Source organism: Neophocaena asiaeorientalis, unplaced genomic scaffold, assembly GCF_003031525.2.
Source record: "Neophocaena asiaeorientalis asiaeorientalis breed wild unplaced genomic scaffold, Neophocaena_asiaeorientalis_V1.1 scaffold118, whole genome shotgun sequence".
In the NCBI taxonomy this organism is placed as follows: domain Eukaryota; kingdom Metazoa; phylum Chordata; class Mammalia; order Artiodactyla; family Phocoenidae; genus Neophocaena; species Neophocaena asiaeorientalis.
This window is the reverse complement of record NW_020175528.1, coordinates 551,017-570,559: the sequence shown is the minus strand read 5'-3', so window position 1 is coordinate 570,559 and position 19,543 is coordinate 551,017. Positions and strand designations below refer to the sequence as shown.

General features: G+C 46.7%; 1 protein-coding gene across 2 annotated transcripts in view; it reads left to right on the top strand.

Annotated features, from left to right (window-relative positions):
• Window positions 1-19,543, top strand: part of NMNAT3 (nicotinamide nucleotide adenylyltransferase 3) — a 113,242-nt gene that overhangs the window by 29,579 nt on the left and 64,120 nt on the right. The window lies entirely within an intron of this gene.

The following is a 19,543-nucleotide window of genomic DNA, read 5'->3' as shown; positions in this document are numbered from 1 at the left end:
CACACTCCCATCACATCTCTAGTGCCCCTGAACTGAACGGTGGGAGGTCAGTGCATATTTCCCCCAGCTGTATTAATGCCTTTTGGGTGCACAGTTGATAAGCCTGATTGTACATTAATCCAAAAGAACACTTCCAGTGGGCAAGTAACCTGGGGGACTCTTTCAGTCCAAGAGCCCTGGCTTCCTGTGTGGTGGAGCATGTTTGGGGTGCACTTTGGGGTGTACTCCAAGGAGGGAGACTGGGGGGTCCTTTTCCAAGGCATAGGCTCCTGTCCTGCCGGGCAGCTCACCAACAGGAGGAGGGCTGTGCTCAGACAGTTCCGCTCACCAGCGAGGAAACAAGCCTTCCAGGGGGCAAAACAACCTTTCGAAACATCCTCACATAGGATTACTCTGGAAGTGCTCCAAAGACAGATTCCCCTTGGCTTTCATGCAAAATGGAGGAGCCGGTGAATAGTGGCTTTGCCTCACTCTGTGAAGAGACAGTAGACACACTTGCGTGGGACTTTGATCTCCTGACTGTGCCGGTTTTTCTTTTATAAATAAAAACATCGCCCCACTAGGGAGCCTGGTGTAAAAGCCAGCATTTTTGCCTCCAGCCCTGTGACACTGGCAGGCCTGCAGGCGACCTCAAGAAGCCACAGCCAGTCTCTGCGGCCCTTCCTCAGGCCACACCGTGCTTGGCATCTACTAGACAAGGTTCTCACAGCTTGTCTTTACTGCGTGTTCATTTTTTCCTCCTTAAAACTACAAAAAGAGTACACACTTAAAGGAAAAAGCACATTCATGTAAAGTAAGAAGTCCAAGTCCGTCCCCCCAACAACCCTCCCCTTTCCTTAGAGGTAATGACTTAACATTTGATGAGCTCCCATCCAGTGGATCTATATACATATATAGGTGTATATATTATGGATTATTCCTATATATTACAACATAGATGGCTTCATTCAACCAAAATGAGATAATACTATAAGACTGTCTGTAACATGCTTCTTTTCCCTCAACATTTACTAATTAGTAACCTCCCATGTCAGTATATGCATAGAAACATGTTGCTTTTTTATAGCTGAATGGTATAATATGGGGTTTAACCATTCCCCTGTTGGTAGACATTTGGGTCTCTAATATTTCACTCTTCCAAATAAACCTGCAGAGAATAGCCTCGTAACATATGCTCGCAGACATCTGGCCATGCTTATTAATAACTACAATGAATTTATTTGAAGATACGCTCCCCTGCCACACACACACACACACGTGCGCGCAACACAGCCCTAACTGAGCTACGAGGTTAATTTATGGGACGTTTCTTAAATCCTTGGTACCCCCTTCACACTTACCTATTCAGATATTTGCTTTAAGAACTAGACACGTTTTCTTCATGCACTCAGTCGCCTGCTTCAGGAGGGGAATTGCCCAGAGCTGTTCCCAAGGACCCGGGAGTGCAGCTTCCTGCTTTTCTCACCCTTGTGCTTCATGGACCTGGCTGCCCTACATTCAACCCTCTCACTTTCCACTTGCTTGGAGGCAGGAAGTTGAATTCTGCCAAATACCATCAAAGGAACCACAGAGTGCTTGGGATGGTTTTGTACAAACTGAAACCTTCCCCTGCAGCACCTCTAGGGGTGTGTTAATTTCCTAGGGCTGCCGTAACAAAATATCACAAACTTCGTGGTTTAAAACAACAGAAATGTATTCTCTCAGGGTTCTGGAGGCCACAAGCCTGAAATTAGTGTCACTGAGCCAAAATCAAGGTGTCAGCAGGCCCACGTGCCTTTTGGAGGTTCTGGGAGTATATGCGATGGGGAGGGAGTCTGTTTCTTGCCTCTTCCAGCTTCTGGTAACTGCTGGCATTCCTTGGCTTGTGGCTGTATCGCTCCAGTCTTCAAGGCCAGCACCTTCAGATTTCTCTTTATTCCGTCTTCACATGGCCTTCCTTCTCTGTGTGTGTCAAATCTCCCTTTGTCTCCTCCATCCAAGGATTCATGTGACTGCATTGAGGGCCTTCTGAGTAATCCAGGATCACCTCCTCACATCAAGAGCCTTAACTTAATCACATCTGCAAAGACCCTTTTGCCAAATAAGGTCACATTGACAGGTTCCAGGGATTAAGACCTGATAGGTCTGGGGACATCATTTGGCCTGCTACTGTGGGATTTTCCAACCTCTTTCCCAGCATACTTTAACTTACTGCTGGGGCACACTTGATATTTCCTTTGAACTTGGGAAGAATGTATTTTCATTCATAAGGAAGACAGAAAGAGACGTTATTTCTCTCTGCGCATTGAAAAATGGGCTAGAAAGTCCAGGTCAGACAGAAAATCTCTGGCTGACAAGTTCTTTCAGCTGGAGGCTACATGGCATGAACCGCATGTACAGCTGCTATGAGTTAAATTACAAACTTGTCTGTCTTCCCTTTTTAATGTGGAAATACTTAGCCATATAATAGTATGGATGCCCTTGCTGGAACGAGTTGAGAAGCCGTCTGTTCTACCTCACCTCCTGCAGATCAAACTACATCCCAGCTGTGAAATTCAACTTTTAAACCTGCCCAGAGGATGTACATACAAATGTTTTACTGTTGTGAAAACAGTGGGGGGCGTTGGGCAATAATAAGGGCATGAGGCCAGGAGCAGCACATACCTCCCAGGTGGTTGGTGGCATTAAAATAAAAGGATGAGGTTCGTGAGCACACATTTAACTGACAAGAGTGTCAGCTCCTTCAAACTCGCCACTGTGAAATAAATGCTTATTATAGTTTTGGACCTGGCCCTGCCCTTGCCATGCGAATGCTAATGTCTTGTACTTCCGTTTCCCAATTTCACAGCAGACCTACATACTCATAAATTAAACTGCATCGCTCAGCATTATCATGTGCTTTCTAGGATTTAGTCCAAAATGGCCCAAACTACTGCCTATTTCAGCAGAACTCCCTTTGGCCACCGCACGTTAATACATTATAGAGATATTAGGACAGTGATTTGGGAGTGCAGACCAGGCAGGCAGCAAACACAGTTCCCTGCACAGAGGTCCGCCAGCAGACAGGAGTGACCCAGGGGGATGACACTGGCTGCTGCTGCTGCCGCCTTTCAGGTGGGGCCTGGGCGGACCTACCCTACCAGAAACACAAGAGGGGGTGTGTCGGCCAGTCTGTCTTCTCATAAAGAACCTTGAATGCCTAGAGTTTAAAAAATAAGAAATCAATTGAAAGAAGTGAAATAAAGAAAGCCCTGAATAGGGCTGGTTTATGTCACTTTCTAAGCCAGTGAGGGGAACTAAAAAACATACTAAAAGGCCCACCACTGAACCAGGTTGTCAAGGGTAAAGGAAATAGAGGGATGCTTGGCTTCCCAATATAATAAACACTGATACATTTGTAATCAAAATAATGCAACCACTTCAGAAGGGCTTTTTAATAAAAAGTTACAGCTTCATCCCTACCTCCTTGCCTACCTCCCAAAGGTAGCCTCTTTAGTCTTTTTAAATTATTTGGGGGATTAAATGCACAACTCTAAATTGTACCCTGATAAGATAGCCACAGAGTCCCATTAAGAAGGATTGATTTAATTCGCTTATACTCTGCACCCTACCCTTCCTTCTTCCTCTCATTTTTGATGGTTCTGTTATTTTTTATTATCTTATTGGTTACCTTTTTACTTTAAAGAATATACTTTTATTTCTTGAGACACAAATGATGAATTGCTTTCCCAGTATCTATCTCCCCTTCTTTCTTACAAACAAATCCAGGTTTGTTGAAAGCAGCAATGTGCCATCTAAAAAAACTACACTTCCCAGTTTTCCTTGTGATAGGGACAGTCATGTCACTGTGTTCTGGCCACTGTGATATAAGCAGCTGTTGGATGGGGCTTCAGGAAAACTATAAGGGGAATGACTCAGCAGGTTGGCCTCTTTTGCCCTTCCTCCCACTTCCTTCTTCTTACTTGGAACACAGGTATGATGGCTAGAGCTGTAGCAGCCGTCTTGTGACCATGAGACCAGATGAGGCATATTCTAAGAATGACAGAGAAATCTAGAGGGATCCTGGGATACTGGTGCTATCAGAGCTGCTGCACTACCCCTGAACCACCTACCTTCCAGCTTCATTTTATGGGAGAGAAGTTTATGCCCTGTCTTGTTTAAAGCGCTACTTTCCCCTTATCTATTATTCACAATCAAATCTCTGTTTCTTATTCCTAAACTGTAATCAGTATCTAGACTCTCTGCGAGGTAAGAGGAAAATACTGGAACTTCTCTTCTTGGTCCCATTTTTCTTTCCCTAACCATTTCCCTTCTGGTGGCTGTACTCTTACATTACCAAGGGTGTTAACATTATCTTTCTATAATGTATTCACAATTAAGCCTTCTGTGCCTTTCATTAAATTGACTCTAAAAGTTGAACACCATTAAATAGCATTTAAGTCATTTTGACTACATGAATGTTCACTCCAGGGTCAAGTAGCCCTGGACCACTCAAATGGAAATATCAGTCAAATGAATTTTCTTTTCTCATATTCCATCAGGGCTTAAAATTGTGTCACACTGTAATTTATGTTATATTATTAGGTAGCTTTCTGTTTTATTCGGATTTTTTTTCTGGTTACAGTTGAGAGAGAAAGCTTTCACTGTAACCTCAGTGTACCTGGCCTCTCAGCATGTACCTTTTACTTAGAGGCCCATCTTTTCCTCTTCTGCCCTGGGCCGTGCTCTACAGCCTGCACAGCTCTCATCCTAGCTTCACCAGCCTCCTAGGTTGGATCCCTTTCTTGCTACTTTATTAGTTTTTCTTCCTCGTTTTGCTGGAACACACTCTCAATGAACTTCTTAAGAAAGAGTGCCTCAGAGGTAAACTTTGAGTCCATTCATGTCTAAAAATGTATTTACTCTGTCTTTATACTGAAATGAGAGTCTAGCCGGATAGAGAATTCCAGATTCAAAGTCATCTTCTCTCAGAAGTATGCAGCCATTGCTCATTATCTTTGGCATCTAATGTTGTAAAGGAGAGGTCAGATGCCAGTCTTATTTTCATTCCTTTGTCTATGAACTTTCTTATTCCCTAGAAATCCTTAGCATCTTTTCTTTATCCTTAGTGCTGCAATATTTCAGATCAAGTGTATTAGCAATTAGGTTGATTTTGGTTGCAAGTCCCAGGACACCAACTCAAAGCTGCTTAATGGTTAAAAATTTACTGGCTCACACAAACACATGAAAGGATGCTCAACATCACTAATCATTAGAGAAACGCAAATCAAAATTACAATGAGGTATCACCTCACACCGGTCAGAATGGCCATCATCAAAAAATCTACAAACAATAGATGCTGGAGAGGGTGTGGAGAACATGTACCCTCTTGCACTGTTGGTGGGAATGTAAATTCATAGAGCCACTATGGAGAACAGTATGGAGGTTCCTTAAAGAACTAAAAATAGAACTACCATATGACCCAGCAGTCCCACTACTGGGCATATACCCTGAGAAAACCATAATTCAAAAAAGAGTCATGTACCACAATGTTCATTGCAGCACTGTTTACAAAAACCAGGACATGGAAGCAACCTAAGTGTCCATCGACAGATGAATGGATAAAGAAGATGTGGCACATATATACAATGGAATATTACTCAGCCATAAAAAGAAACGAAATTGAGCTATTTGGAGTGAGGTGGATGGACCTAGAGTCTGTCATACAGAGTGAAGTAAGTCAGAAAGAGAAAAACAAATACCGTATGCTAACACATATGTATGGAATCTAAAAAAAAAAGAAAGAAAATGGTTCTGATGAACCTAGGGGCAGGACAGGAATAAAGGCACAGACGTAGAGAAGGACTTGAGGACACGGGGAGGGGGAAGGGTAAGTTGGGACGAAGTGAGAGAGTAGCACTGACATATATACACTACCAAATGTAAAATAGATAGCTAGTGGGAAGCAGCCACATAGCACAGGGAGATCAGCTCGGTGCTTTGTGACCACCTAGAGGGGTGGAATAGGGAGAGTGGGAGGGAGATGCAAGAGGGAGGGGATATGGAGATATATGTATACATATAGCTGATTCACTTTGTTATACAGTGGAAACTAACACAACATTGTAAAGCAATTATACTCCAATAAAGGTGTTAAAAAAGAATTTACTGGCTCACATAATTGAGGTGCCTAGTTAGGATTGACTTTAGGAGCAGTTCGATACGGGCTCTGGCTCTATTTCTCTGTGATGCTCTTGGTTTAGGCACCTGGGTAGGTCTCACAACAATCCTGATAGAACAGAAAACAAGGAAGCAAGGCAGAGGTTAATGAGCAACCAGTGCAGTCAGACCCTGACATCAGAGAAGGCTCACCAAATGAGACCTTTTATTTTTAGATTTTAATTGGGGCAAAATACACGTAGTATAAAATTTATCATCTTAACCATTTCTAAGTATACAGTTCAGTAGTGTTAAGTACAGTCACACTGTTGTACAACCATATCCCAAACTGTAACATCTTGCAAAACTGAAAGTACACAACTCCCCGTTCCCTCCTCCATCCAGCCCCTGGCAAACACCGTTCTATCCCCCACCGCTGTAAGTTTGACTGCTCTAAGTACCTCATGTAAATGGAATCCTACATACAGCATTTGTCTTTTTGTGAAGCTTGTTTCAGTTAGCAGTGTCCTCAAGTTTCACACATACTGAAGCATGTTTTATCAGTTAGCAGTGTCCTCAAGTTTCACACATACTGAAGCATGTTTTAGAATTTCCTTTTTTGAAGGCCAAATAATAGTCCAGCGTATGTAAATACCACATATCGCTTATCTCTTTATCCATCAATGAACCCTTGGTTTGCTTCCACATTTTAGCTACTGTGAATATTACTGCTCTGAACGTCGGTGTACAAATATCCCTGTGAGACTTTGCCTCCAATACTTTTGGGTATATACCCAGAAGTGGAATGGATGAATCATATAGAAATTATATTAATTCTTTGAGGAACCCCCATACTGTCTTCCACAGTAGCTGCACCGTTGTACATTCCTACCAATAGTGCACAAGGGTTCCAGTTTCTCCACATCCTAATCAACACTTGTTGCTTTCTGTATTTTTGATAGTAGCCACGCAGATGGGTATGAGGTGGAATCTTATTGTGGTTTCGATTTGCATTCCCTAATGATTAGTGATGTTGAGCATCTTTTCATGAGCTTGTTGGCCATTTGTATATCTTTGGAGAAATGTATATTCAAGTCCTTTTTTAATTGGGTTCTTTGTTTCTGTTTTTGTTAAGGAGACCTTTTATGTTGCCCTAATATATGCTGAGTGCTAGGGGAGCAAAGTTAAATAGGTACAAATGGGTAGAAAGGGCATTCTAGGCAGAAGGGCCAGCAGGAGCAAAGGCACAGATGATGGTGCGGATGTGTTGAGGCTTCCTCAAGTCACCAGGCTGTGTTGGGCCAAAGGCACAGACAGGCAGGCAGCTGGCACCGAAGCAGGAAAGACGCAGCTGTCCCCGCCTGTGGAGAGGGGGAGCGAGGTGCATGTCCTCCCGGCGAGCCATCGAAGATGTGAAGACGGTCCCACCAGATACAGAGTTGCCGTTCAGAGAGGTCCCTGCGGGGACTTGGGACAGTGAATGCAGTTGAGACGCGTCTGTTAAGAGGCTCAGGAGGCAGTTTCCCCCGAGATTAGGTTCTGAGGGCCCAGCGTCAACCAAAAATCATGTTTGTTCAAAATAGTCCCTGGAAAATTCCCACTACAGTGGCCACATTGGGGTCTGACATACCACCCCTCCCTGGGTCCCACACAGCAGGATGCCCTCAAGCACAGGCGCAGTGCCTCTCTCCAGCTTGCAACCCAGAGGGAGTGGCTGCTTTGACTTTAGGGACCACGTCATGCAGAAGGTCCCTGTCTTTTCACGCTGGGGTCGCACTTGGCCTGTAGAATTGCACACACTGTGAGGCACAGCCAGAACCAAGGCCTCCCGAGGTATATCTGTTTGGATGCTTCGAGCCACAAGTAACCGAATACCTGACCAGCAGTAGCTGTAGCAGTAAAGGTATTTTAGCAGCTCAGTAATAAAATCTAGAGAGAGGCAATACTAGGTTAAATCAGTGACTTGATGAGACCACATCTCTGGGTGGTCCTTCACCTCTGCAGCTCTCTAGGGCTTCCCTTTGTGGTGACAGGGGACCGTGGCAACCCCGGTGGCACATCTTAGACCACAGTGTCCAGGGCGGGGAGGGGCAGAGAAAGGGCCTCCCTGTCGCTGCTCTTTCAGCGGGTAGGAACGTCTTTCCCAGAGGCCTCCAGGCTCCTCCTGTTAAATATCATTAGCTGGGACTGAGTCACATGCCCACACCCGACCAATCACAGCAAAGGGGACAGACTGCCATGGCGGACGTGGTGCCGTGGTTCCTGTCTGGATCTGTGCCCCTTGTCCCTGAACAAAACTGCGCTTGATAACAAGGAGAAGAGGACCAGCAGAACCTCTGCCACATCACACTCCCTCTGGAACATCTGCTTATGGAAGACAGTGAGCTTAAGTCATTTCATTTTGGTTACCTTTTCTCTTACACTTAAGTTATTATTTTGTTGATCTAGCGAGGGCAGCACATGCAGGAGAATTCACAAGAGCCAGAGGCTGGTGGATGAAGCTTCCCTGTCTTAATTTTGGAGCTGATACCTCCAGATGTCTACGTCTGGCTTTACCCCAGTCTCTGGGCATAAGGTGCTCTGTAATTCTTATGGCCTGACTGGATTCTAGCTCTACCCATTGACCTTGAGGCCCCGGGATCTGCCTGTTCGCCTGGAGCCAGGATCCTCCTTGCCTGGGCCTCTGGGCAGCCTCTCTGCTCCAACTCCCAGGAATCCTGCGCTCGTGCGTGCGCACTCATGGATTACCATGTATCACAATGTCCTGTAAGAAATGCCAGCAGCCAATGGCTACCAGATAAATACATTTGGTTCTTCAGCAATCATGGGAGCAAATTAACGTCTTTGCTGGCTTTTTAATTCATGCATGGTAAAGAAAGTCACCAATTCCTGACTTCGTGGGAGGGAACCTGGTGCAGGTCAGCTGGAGTGTTGTGTATGACCTACTGGTAGATATGTTGGGCCTCTTTGATTCTCCCAGCCCAGACCCAAATCGGCTGGAACACTGGCTTCATTAAATCCTTGAATTTGTGCATGTGGAGCTCATACCCTGAGATAAACAGTGGCCTCGTTTGGCCTGCTCTAGCAGGAACAGGCTGAATCTGTCATGGACAGTGCTGTCTTTACACAGGGTTGGCACACATGAATCCTGCTTCCTAACTTTGTAATGGAAGGCTTCCTCCTCTTCTCAAAGCCATGTAGGAGATGTAGTCCTTATGTGTCTCTTTTGTTCATGTTCATGGCACCCCCGTGGATGGATGTTGGGATATCCTCATTTTAAAGAGAATTGGAGGGCTTGTTCAAAGTCATAAAGCTTGGAACAAAAAGCCAAGCATTTTCCATTCCAGGTGCAAGCACAGGCAGCCTCAGTTCAAGGCCAGAAGAAGTGCCCCGTGGGCTTCACTGTTTGAGTGTCCTTGTACGCATGAGAGATGTTGGCCTGTGCATGAGGTTCGGTGGGGACGTGGGCAGGGCCTGAGCTGCCTGTCCTGCTAATGGCTTCTGAAGCAGTAACTGAGGGAAGAAACAAGATAAGCTTTGTCTGTTAAAGACTCATAGAGACTGCAGTCGTTCCTGTGAACTGCCCACCATTTAGGCCTCATCTCTGGCCAACACAAAAGTGATTACGCATAACATTAAATATACGTTGGATGAACTTGGTTAAAATTTTTAATTAATTACCGCCCCAGACCTGGCTCAGGTTTGATCTGACTTCATAGATCACTGCACAGATTTGCAGTTTTCTGCTCATGACCATCTCATTCTGCTTATAACTCAATAAAGAGGGGAAGATGGGCTGCTTGGCTTATAATTTCTGGAGGAAATTATATTACGTGAGATGGGAAAGGATTGCTCTGGACCTGGTTATGTTGTGCCCCGTGAAATTCTCAAGTGAACACCTATCTTTTAGCAGTAAGGCTTGCCCGCATCTCCCCTGCTGTGGTTCACTGGGCGTCCACTGGCCTAGCCTGCCTTCATGGAGGGCCCAGCCGGCTCACCATCTTTATAGGTACTTCAGGAGCTCCCTCTCATCATCCTGATGCCTGGGGGAACTTGACAGCAGTGGCAACTTGTTTTCTTTTTTAGTGAATTAATGAACAAGCAAGGTAAACAAAGTTGCCTTCTTTGTTAGAATTTTTCCATTTGATTTTAAGGCTGGTCCTAAAGTTCAAGGCGAGGGGACTTGGGATAGAATAGAAAGCAGTTTGATGGAGCAGACACAGGGAGGGGTTGGAAGGTAAGCGATGAGGCTGGTGAAACAGGTCATGACCAGGTTATAAGGGCCTATGCATGCCACGCTAAGGAGTTTCAACATTATCCAGAATGTGGGTGGTCGGTAGGGGATTAAGCTTGTTACAAGATCCCTTGGGCAACTGAACCGAAGATGGATCAGAGGTGAGACTGGAGACAGGAGACCAGGTTAAGAGTGCACTCAGGGCCAACTGAGAAATAATGAGCCCCAATCCAAGGCAGCGACTGTGGAATTTGAGAGAGGGCCGGATCATAAAGATGTTACAGATGTAGAACTGACAGGCTGTCAAGGCCAGGGAGGGGGAAGAGCCCACATTGCTGCCGGTTCTGTGGTTTGGGCACTAGAAGGGCCCTGGTGCCATCCCCTGCCATCATTATGAACAGTTCTGGATTTTGCTGACAAATAGGGAAGCCCCTAGGGCTGTAGAGGGTGTGGGACTGCTTTCCCAACACTAACTGTGGCTCATCGCCCCCTGCTGGACTGGAGCGGGACCCTGGGCATGCACCCTGGACAAGGCATGGACAGAGACACAGAGAGGACAGAGGAGTCAAATGACGCCTTTGAGGGGCAATCAGGAATCAGGATCCTGGATGGGGCCCAGCCAAGGCAGCAGACACGATTCATGGGGTGAGAACAATATTCGAGTCTGGAAGGGAGCTGACACCCCAGATGGAGGGACAGAAGTCTGCCTGGGGTAAAATAAAGCAAACTGGAGACTAGGAAGAATTGGTTGTTGGAAGCACGGGGGAGGGTGGACAAAGCTGGGGCTCTGCTATTCTGGTTTGAGGGATGTTTCCTCCTCAGCTGCTTCTTCCTGCTTCAGCCTAGACCATGCCCTGAAGTGTCCAGTGCTCCCTGGCTCTCATTTCGATCTACTTTTCACTTGTACCTTGTCCCCCAATGAATGAGGTGAATATTCCTTATTTGCCTTCCACTCTGCATTAGAACCCCTGGGATCCCTGCCCTTAGGGATTTGCAGCCTGCTAGGCTAGAAAAGTATGGGAACTCAACCATATAGACAGAGTGTCACCTTGAAGAGCTCAGAGGACGGATCACTGACTTCCAGGTGGGCTACCAGGAGGAGCTCTGTGGGAGGGTTGGTCCAGAAGAGATTCTAGCTCTAGGAAGTGGCAATAAACAGAGATCCCAGAAGCAGAAAGACTCAGAAGACACATCAGAGCATGGCAGGTGGTCCCAGCTTGGTGAGGAGATGGAGAACACGTAGGGAACCGAGAGGGCAGTCAGGGGACAATTAGGAGAGGTAGAATGAGGCCAGAATCTCCAAAGTTCCAACGCCAGATGAAGGACATGACCTAGCACATAAATGCCAATGGAGAACACATTACCAAAGACTTTATCACGGGCTTGGCATAAAGACCCAGGTTTTATACAGTGCTCGGTGCATAGTAGACACTCAATAGTTTGTCACATTCATCTGCGTGATTGAACCCAAACTTTAGAACTAGTTAACCTGCTCAGCATATTGAGAAGAGATTGGATTGAGGCCAAATTGGTGGTGGGGAGGTGATTCCAGAGTGTCTCTTACCTTACCAAGTGTGGACGCCCACACTGGGGGCAGGGGTGAGACTGTCCAGTCCACATCGACTGCCCCTCTCTGGGAACAGCATTGTACACTGGTGTGAGCCCCAGTGACCATGTCTGTACCAGAGGATCCCATCCAGGCTGGGACCATGACACTGCCCTGGCCCCTGTCCACCCTGAGATCTCATGTTCAGCTCTTCCTTTATTCTGTGTGATGGCCCGGTGGCCTTCTGATCGTTCCATGCTCCTTCACTGCTTTGCCTTTGGTGGGGAGGGGAACCAAGATAACCAGAGCTTCCTTCTCTTGTTTGCATTTTCCCTAATTGATACAAGAAAGTAATGACATCCTATAGTACGGCAGGTCTCGGTCGTGATGGAAGGTGACCTTATGCAGAGAACATTGGACACACTCAGAGGCTAGTTGTATTGAGGGGACATGAGGAAGGATGGGGAGGTGTCATAGCTAACTGGCAGGTTTTGATCGTGGGTGACTGGAAACACAGACAAGGGGTACGGGCAGCCAGAAGCAGGTATGGGAGGTGATGAATTCTGTTTTGGACACACGGAAAAGTTAGAGGTTCTGGAGAGCCTCTTATGGGCCAGGCACTATTCTGAGTACCCTACATGGTCAACAGCAATTATCTTCATGACAATCTGAGGAGGTAGGTGTAATTATCTCCATTTTCCCTATGGGTCACTGAGGCTCAGAGTGGTTAATTAGCTGGTAACTGCAGGGCTATTCACCAAATATTTCTGGCTCTCTAACTTTGGGACACAGAGTCAGATTGCATTTTCTAACTTGTTGAACTTGGGTGCTGTTGTTGGAAGTGACATGTGCCCATCTGAGGCCAAGTGACCTTCCAGAGCCTTCTTTTTCTCTGCTACAGTGATTGACTATATTCCAGGTAGTGACTCCTCCATTGACTTGAGTCCTGGATTGAGGGACAAAGATGAGGCAGAGCAGAGCCCCCAGTAGGCATGGACTGGGCATGTATAGGAACATGAAATAAACCTTCATTGTTTTAAGCTACTGAGATTTGGTGGGGGGGGGGGTTGTTTGTTAATGAGCCTCACCTGGCCTCTGCTGACTGATACACTCAAGGTCATGCCGTTAGGAAGTGCTTGTTGGTTTTGAATCCACGTCTGTCTGGCTTGTTATCAAGCCAGTGCATGGCCACCCATGGACCTGTAGGGGCCCATAAGCAAGATCAGGACTAGAACAATAGATTGGGTGTCATCTCTACACATGGGTTAGGGCGTGGAGAGGAAGAGATAGGGTGTTAGTCTGTGGACTTTGGCATGAGGCTTCTCTCTCTCCCTCATGTTCTTTCTACCGCCGGGCTTTGTGGTCGGCTCCACATGCCTGCTAAGTAGGACATCACTGCTGCCTGCCGGGTCTGGTGGTTCAGAGACGTTGGCTTGAGTCTGTCAACAGCTGCACACTCATAACATGGCTAAAAACTTCACAGACTCTGGAGCCTGGAAATAGCCCAAGTGGTCTGAGGTTTTGCTCACTCGTACACGTTTGAGTATTGTGTCCACAAATTGCAAATTGAGTAACTCAATTTTGAGGCACAACTGTTACTTGGAAAAGACCCATCTAGGAACGCAAACTCCTTGCAAAGTGATTGTGCTTCCTTTTTGTCAAGTATCGGAAAACCATTAAACTGCCAAGCCATACGGCGAATGCCCACTCGAAGCAGAGTGTGACAGCACGCCATAATGAACCTGTCTTGGGGGTAAGGCGATAGGACAGAGTCTGGCTTTTGTGATCTGCAGAAAAGCAGATTCATTGCTGCACATTTCAGCCTTCTGGAGTCCTGAGTAAGGATTTTTCCTCCCATGAAAAATTCATAGAAAAAATTAAGTGATGGGGCTTCCCTGGTGGCGCAGTGGTTGAGAGTCCGCTAAAAAAAAAAAAAAAAAAAAAAATTAAGTGATGGTAGAATTTTTTTTTCTTAGATGTATTTTCCCTTTCAAACAATATCTATTTGAGTTTCTGGATATAAAATAGGTTTAACTGGTGCAATAGGAACTTCTAAAAGTTTATACACTTTTCATTCCTTTATATCCAAATTCAATAAACATTCATTAGGTATCAGTATATCAGTTTGAATTAGGTTTAGCTGCATGTAACAGAAAATAGAAAATAATAGTGGCTTAGGAGGTTATTTCTCTCCCCAGTAAAAAAAATACCTGGAGGTCAGCAGTCCAGGTCCTCAGGGTCCTGACTTTCTCTTGGCTTATTCTCTGCCAGACCTAGAGTTGATCCTCAGGGTCCAATCTAGCTGCCATACCCCAGCCATCACATTCTAGACAGGAGGAGGGGAGAAGAGGAGAAAGGCATGCCTTTCCCTTTTAAAAAGAGTTCCTGGAAGTCCCACCCAACGCTTCTATTCATATAGATCACTGGCCAGGCCTTAGTCCCATGACCTCACTGGGAATGTAGCAGCATGCCCAGCCAGGAGAGTGGATGCTGGGAGCTCACCAGCAGACTGTACCCTAGCTGGTGTCCTCAATATCTGTTCTTCCTGAAAGATTGGGAGGAAGAGGCCGGACTTCATTTACCCCTGTACCTCCAAGGCACTAACACAATAGCTGGCATGTTAATGTGCTACTTTGCACTCCTCATCGCAGACCCCAGGCACCTCTTCTCACCTTCTGCCTCCTCTTATACCTTCTTTGTTTAAAGCTGGCAAGTTGGTTGCGATTTGGGGCATGCTTCTTCTTCATTTTCAGCTGTTTTTCCTACCTGAATGACGTTCAGCTATTCATTCCTCTGTTTCTCAGTATCAACTCTTAACTCGATTCCAGGGATAAGTGATGCTTTGCGTTGATTGTTATGGTTGGAGGTAGACAGAAACCACAGCAGTGGCATGTGGGAGTGGCCTTTTTTGGGAGCATTCTTCTCTGGTGACAACTCAAGCTGGCCTGACTGAGCCGCCTGCCAGTCGGGGGATGCTGACGTGTTCCTAAAGCCCGCCAGGTTTTGATCAGTGGGTGACTACAAAGTGGTAGGCTCTTTTTCAAACAAGGTGAATAGGTATATGGAAGCAGGTGTGGGGGTAATGAATTCCGTTTTCAGTATAATGAAAGAGGAAGGAGCTAGTATTTCTGGAGAGCCCCCTATGGGCCAGGTACTGTGCTAAGTGGGTCAACTCCGGTAACCCTGAAGACGGCGCTAGAAGGTACGTGTAATTATCTCCATTTTCCATGTGACTGAGGCTCAGAGAAGTTGATTAGACTCTTTACCAGAATGCAAGCACCAACCCTTCCCTTCCAGGCGTGTTGAAAGAATCAGCGCCAATGTGTATAAGGTTTTCTGCCCAGTGCCTAGCCTGTCATTCAATAAACCCAGTAGCTGTTACTCAGTTCCTCCCTCCTATGACAGTCGAAATCAGTCCCGACTCCTGAGTGTGGGATTGCAAGAGAGCTCGTTGCATTCCTTGGGCTCCTCCAGATCTTTTGAAAGTTCTCAAAACTGAAGATCCAGGCTGCCTGCTTTCCTGCGACTCTCATAATTAGGACGAGCGCTTCATTGGCATGTTTGTTTCCTCCAAGGGGTGGCTGCCAGAGGATCCTCACACGACGGAGGAGGCTGGCTCTGCTTTTGTTCTTAGCAGCGCTATGTGCCCATAGCAGCAGCGAGTGAATCCGGCAAAGTTGAAAAGAAAACGTGCCCGGAGTTTACTTGAAGGTTGATTGCCCTGGAAAAGTTGATACTCTTGCTCAGATGGAAATGATCTCCCCGGGTCCTGAAAAATGCTCTCGTCAACCCCACGAATCCAAACTGTGCCTCTTGTTTTCTTTAAGGCAAGGAGTCCGGTCAAGAGGTCTGTGTAATGAAAGATGTTTGTTAGAATCCATTTCCATTCTGCCCAAGTCCATCTGCTTTACGTCTATAATAAACGGATGTTTTCGGCCACTTTCCCGGGCCAGGTCCCGTCAGAGGCACTCACCACAGGGAAAGGTAAACCGCCTCCCAGTTGATGAGGATTAGCGCGTTACGTCCGCAGTGGTGGCACTTAACCTTCCCGGCTCGCCTTTCCTTTCTGTGTCTCTGCAACGGCCTGTGACAAGTGGGCCAAGGGGCACACACTTAGTTAGAATTTAGTACGCGTGGGGCACTGGCCAGCATCACATTACCCGCTGACTGAGGAGAAATGTGGGCAGCAGGAAAGGCCATCCTCTGGGAAGCTGGGGACTGCCTGACCTTTGCCAGGCAGAGGGGTCCCAGGGGTAGTACATCCTGGGGCTTGCTTCCTGACACACCATCCTGGGAGCACTTGAGAGCTCTTAAAATCTTTCAGAGGTTCCTCATTGCCTATAGGATGAAATCTAAACTCCCCCTTGGGGGACTGCGTGATCCTTGCACCCTCTGCACCCCCCGTCTTGGGCCACCCACTCATCAGCGTACACCACACACAGCCGCATCTATGTGCTGTTAGTCCATCGCCCACCTTAAGTGGTGGTTTCTGAACCTTTGCAATGCTGGTCCCTGTGCCCGACACACCTTTCCATATCCTCCTTATCGGCTCAATCCCTGTGCCCTTCCTGCCCCAGGCTGAAGGTCACTTCAGAGCGCCTGCCCCAAATAGGTGAGTGTATGAGTTCCTTATGGCTGCTGTGACGAATCGCTACAAAGTATTGGCTTAAAACAACACAATTTTATTTTCTTATGATTCTGGAGGTCAGGAGTCTGAAATCAAGGTGTCAACAGGGCTGCCCTCCTTCTGGAGGCTCTAGGGGAGAATCTGTTTCCTTGCTGATTCCTCTCACCCTGCTGGGTCCTGGCCCTCCCTCCATCTTCAAAGCCAGCTGCAGAGCATCTTCCTGCCTTCTGACCGCTGCTTTGGCCCTTATGTCTTCCTTTGTGTGACCCTCCTGCTCCCTTTTATTAGTACCCTAATCATGTTAAAATTGGCCCACCCGGATAATCCAGGATAACCTCTGCATTTCTGATCCTTAATTTAATCGTGCCTTCAGAGTCCCTTCACCTGGCAAAGCCACAGCTGATGACCTCCAGGGTGGAGGAATGACCTTGGTGTCAGTGTGCAGGAGGCTCGTATATCCCTATTGATGGGCTCCTGGCATCGAAGATGACACAACAAGGCAGGAATATGTTGCTTGCTTTCAGTCTGAGTTGGGTGGAGTGGGGTCTTGGGGAGGGGCCTTAGGTGCCCCTGGGAAGCTGGAAAGGTCAGCTTATATCCCTGGAAGGCCCAATCCATTGACTGCTTGTGACAGAAACAAAGAGAGGAGGTCGCCATCTGAAAAAGAGGATGCTTGGTCAGGGAGAGTCCCTCATTCTCTCGTTTGTGCCACATTCCTGAGTACCTGTGTGCCAGGCCCCCTGCAGGAGTTGAGGGGCCTAGATGAACAAGAAACCTCCCTGGAGGAGTTCACCTTCTACTTGGGGAGGAGAGACGCGGAAACAAGGCAGTGACAGGTCTGTGGTCCGTGAAAGAAGAAAGTGATAAAGTGACAGGTACAGTTAGCATGGTGGGGGTGTGAGGAGGCACTGGCCTCCAAGGAGAGCAGCTTGAAGGCAGGAGCGAGGAGGGCGTTCGTTTCAGGTGGTCGGAAGAGCATTTGCACCAGCAGAAAGGAGCTGTGTGTTGTATTTGAGGAGCTGGATGAAATGCTATCGGGATGACTGTGAAGTGGGAGGCGGTAAACTGGAGAGGGGGCGGGATCCGGAGGTGGAATTTGTTTGCCTTGCCTCCAGTTTAATGATAAATTCCAAGAAGACCGTATGCCACCTTCTCAACTCATTAAATCCCTCAGCTGCAATTGCTGTTCACTCGGTGGACCTCTGTTAAATGCTTATTGGTGAGAAGCCTTTCCCAGTAGCAAAAGTCCCCCACACTTGCTTCATCTCGCCAGATACTATGACATGATAGGGCCGATGAGTCACTTTTATGGCATGCATCCGACCTTCGAGACGCACTCAAATTGGAGCCTGGTGTATTCTCTCCTGAATCCCGGGAGGGAGTCCATTTCAGCCCTATCATTGTATTTCTCTGGGTTGGGCTTGGGAGGGTGTTTAGTTGAAGCACGTTGGCGTAAACAGACGACTGCAGGTGCACTGACCTCGTTCCTGAGCCTGGGAATGTGGACCCACTGCGACCTCCAGCCTGAGGTGCGGCTCAGAGTCAGTCGCTGTCAGAGCGGCGTGGCTCAGTATGACCACGCAAGGAAAGAAAAGACAGACACACATTTCCTATATATCATTTGTTCTCCTTCCCATCGTCGCACTGCATCGCATTGATGCCACCATTCAAACTAATTTACAGTTTTGGGGAACTTTGGAGAAAATGGATCAAGACCCCAGGTTACCTGAGATGCTGCAGTTACATGTTTTAAGGTCTTAGAAAAAAAATACTATTTTGTCAGAACGAAGTAGAACTTTGAAAGGCTTCCTAACAGTTGTAGAAAACGGCCAGCCTCTTCGGATACACTCATTTCAAGGCTGCTCTTTTGACTAGCTCAGCACACTCTGCAAACACTATCTCATTAAAGGTCTGCCCTCCAGGGCCAGCAGCGGTCACGCAGGCTGCTTTCTTCTCACGCAGCAGTGGGTGTCCCTGCTGCCTCAAAGGAAGTGGGAAGAAACCACGGCCCACCTATGTTGAGAGTTTTTTATCCTCACACCACCATAGCTCAGAACACTGCCAGAACAACTTCTCTATGTACCCAAGGAGGTGCTTAAGCCTTCCCAGTACCAGGAGGCAGGTCCACTCCCAGCTGGCCGCTGCCCTTTCAGTCTCCACCCAGCCCTCCTCTGGGCCCACCCTCTTGTCTCCTTACCCTGTAGCTTTCAGCACCTGGGTGAGGTTAGAGTAAAGCAGAAAACAGCCTGGGCTCCAGGGCAGGTTGGCTGATAGGGGCTCTCCTGACACTGAGGCACTGCCTCCTGGAACGTTCATGAAGAGTTTCACTGGAGTTAGGCCTTGGTTTGACTCCTAGTTCTACCTCTTACTGGCTGTGTGACCTAGGGCAAATGATAGTCCCTCTCTGAGCCTCAGTTTCCTCATATGCAAGGTAAGGATAATATTACTTACACCTATAGGGTTGTTGTGAGGATAAATGAACTATGTATGGAGAGTGTCTGGGCCTGACCCTCTCAAAAAATGCTTGGGCCCCAGATAAAGACAGTGAGTGACATCAGAAAAGACCTGTAGATTAGATTATAGTCCTGTAGCAATGTTAATTTTCTGATTTTAATCGTTGTTCTGCAGTTATATAAGAAAATGTCTTTGCTCTTAGAAAACACATACTGAAGTATTTAAAGAGGTATTATGTCTACAACTTATTCTCAAACATTTCAGAAAAAAAATTATAGGTATTTACAGATATGTGTGTGTATATGGACAGGGAGAATGAATGTAGCAAGTGTGGTAAAATGTTAACATTTGGGGACTCTGTGTAGAGGGTATATAGGAATTCTTTGTACAAATTTTGCAACTTTTTTTGTAAGTCTGAAATTATCTTAAAATAAGTTTTTAAAAAGCTCTGCTCTGCTCTGAGGCCTGTGACTTTATCTGGACTATCAGAGATGACATTTTGGGCATCTTACATATGCCTTTTGACCAAGGTGATCCATCAGAGCACAGGGAGGATGTAGAGGT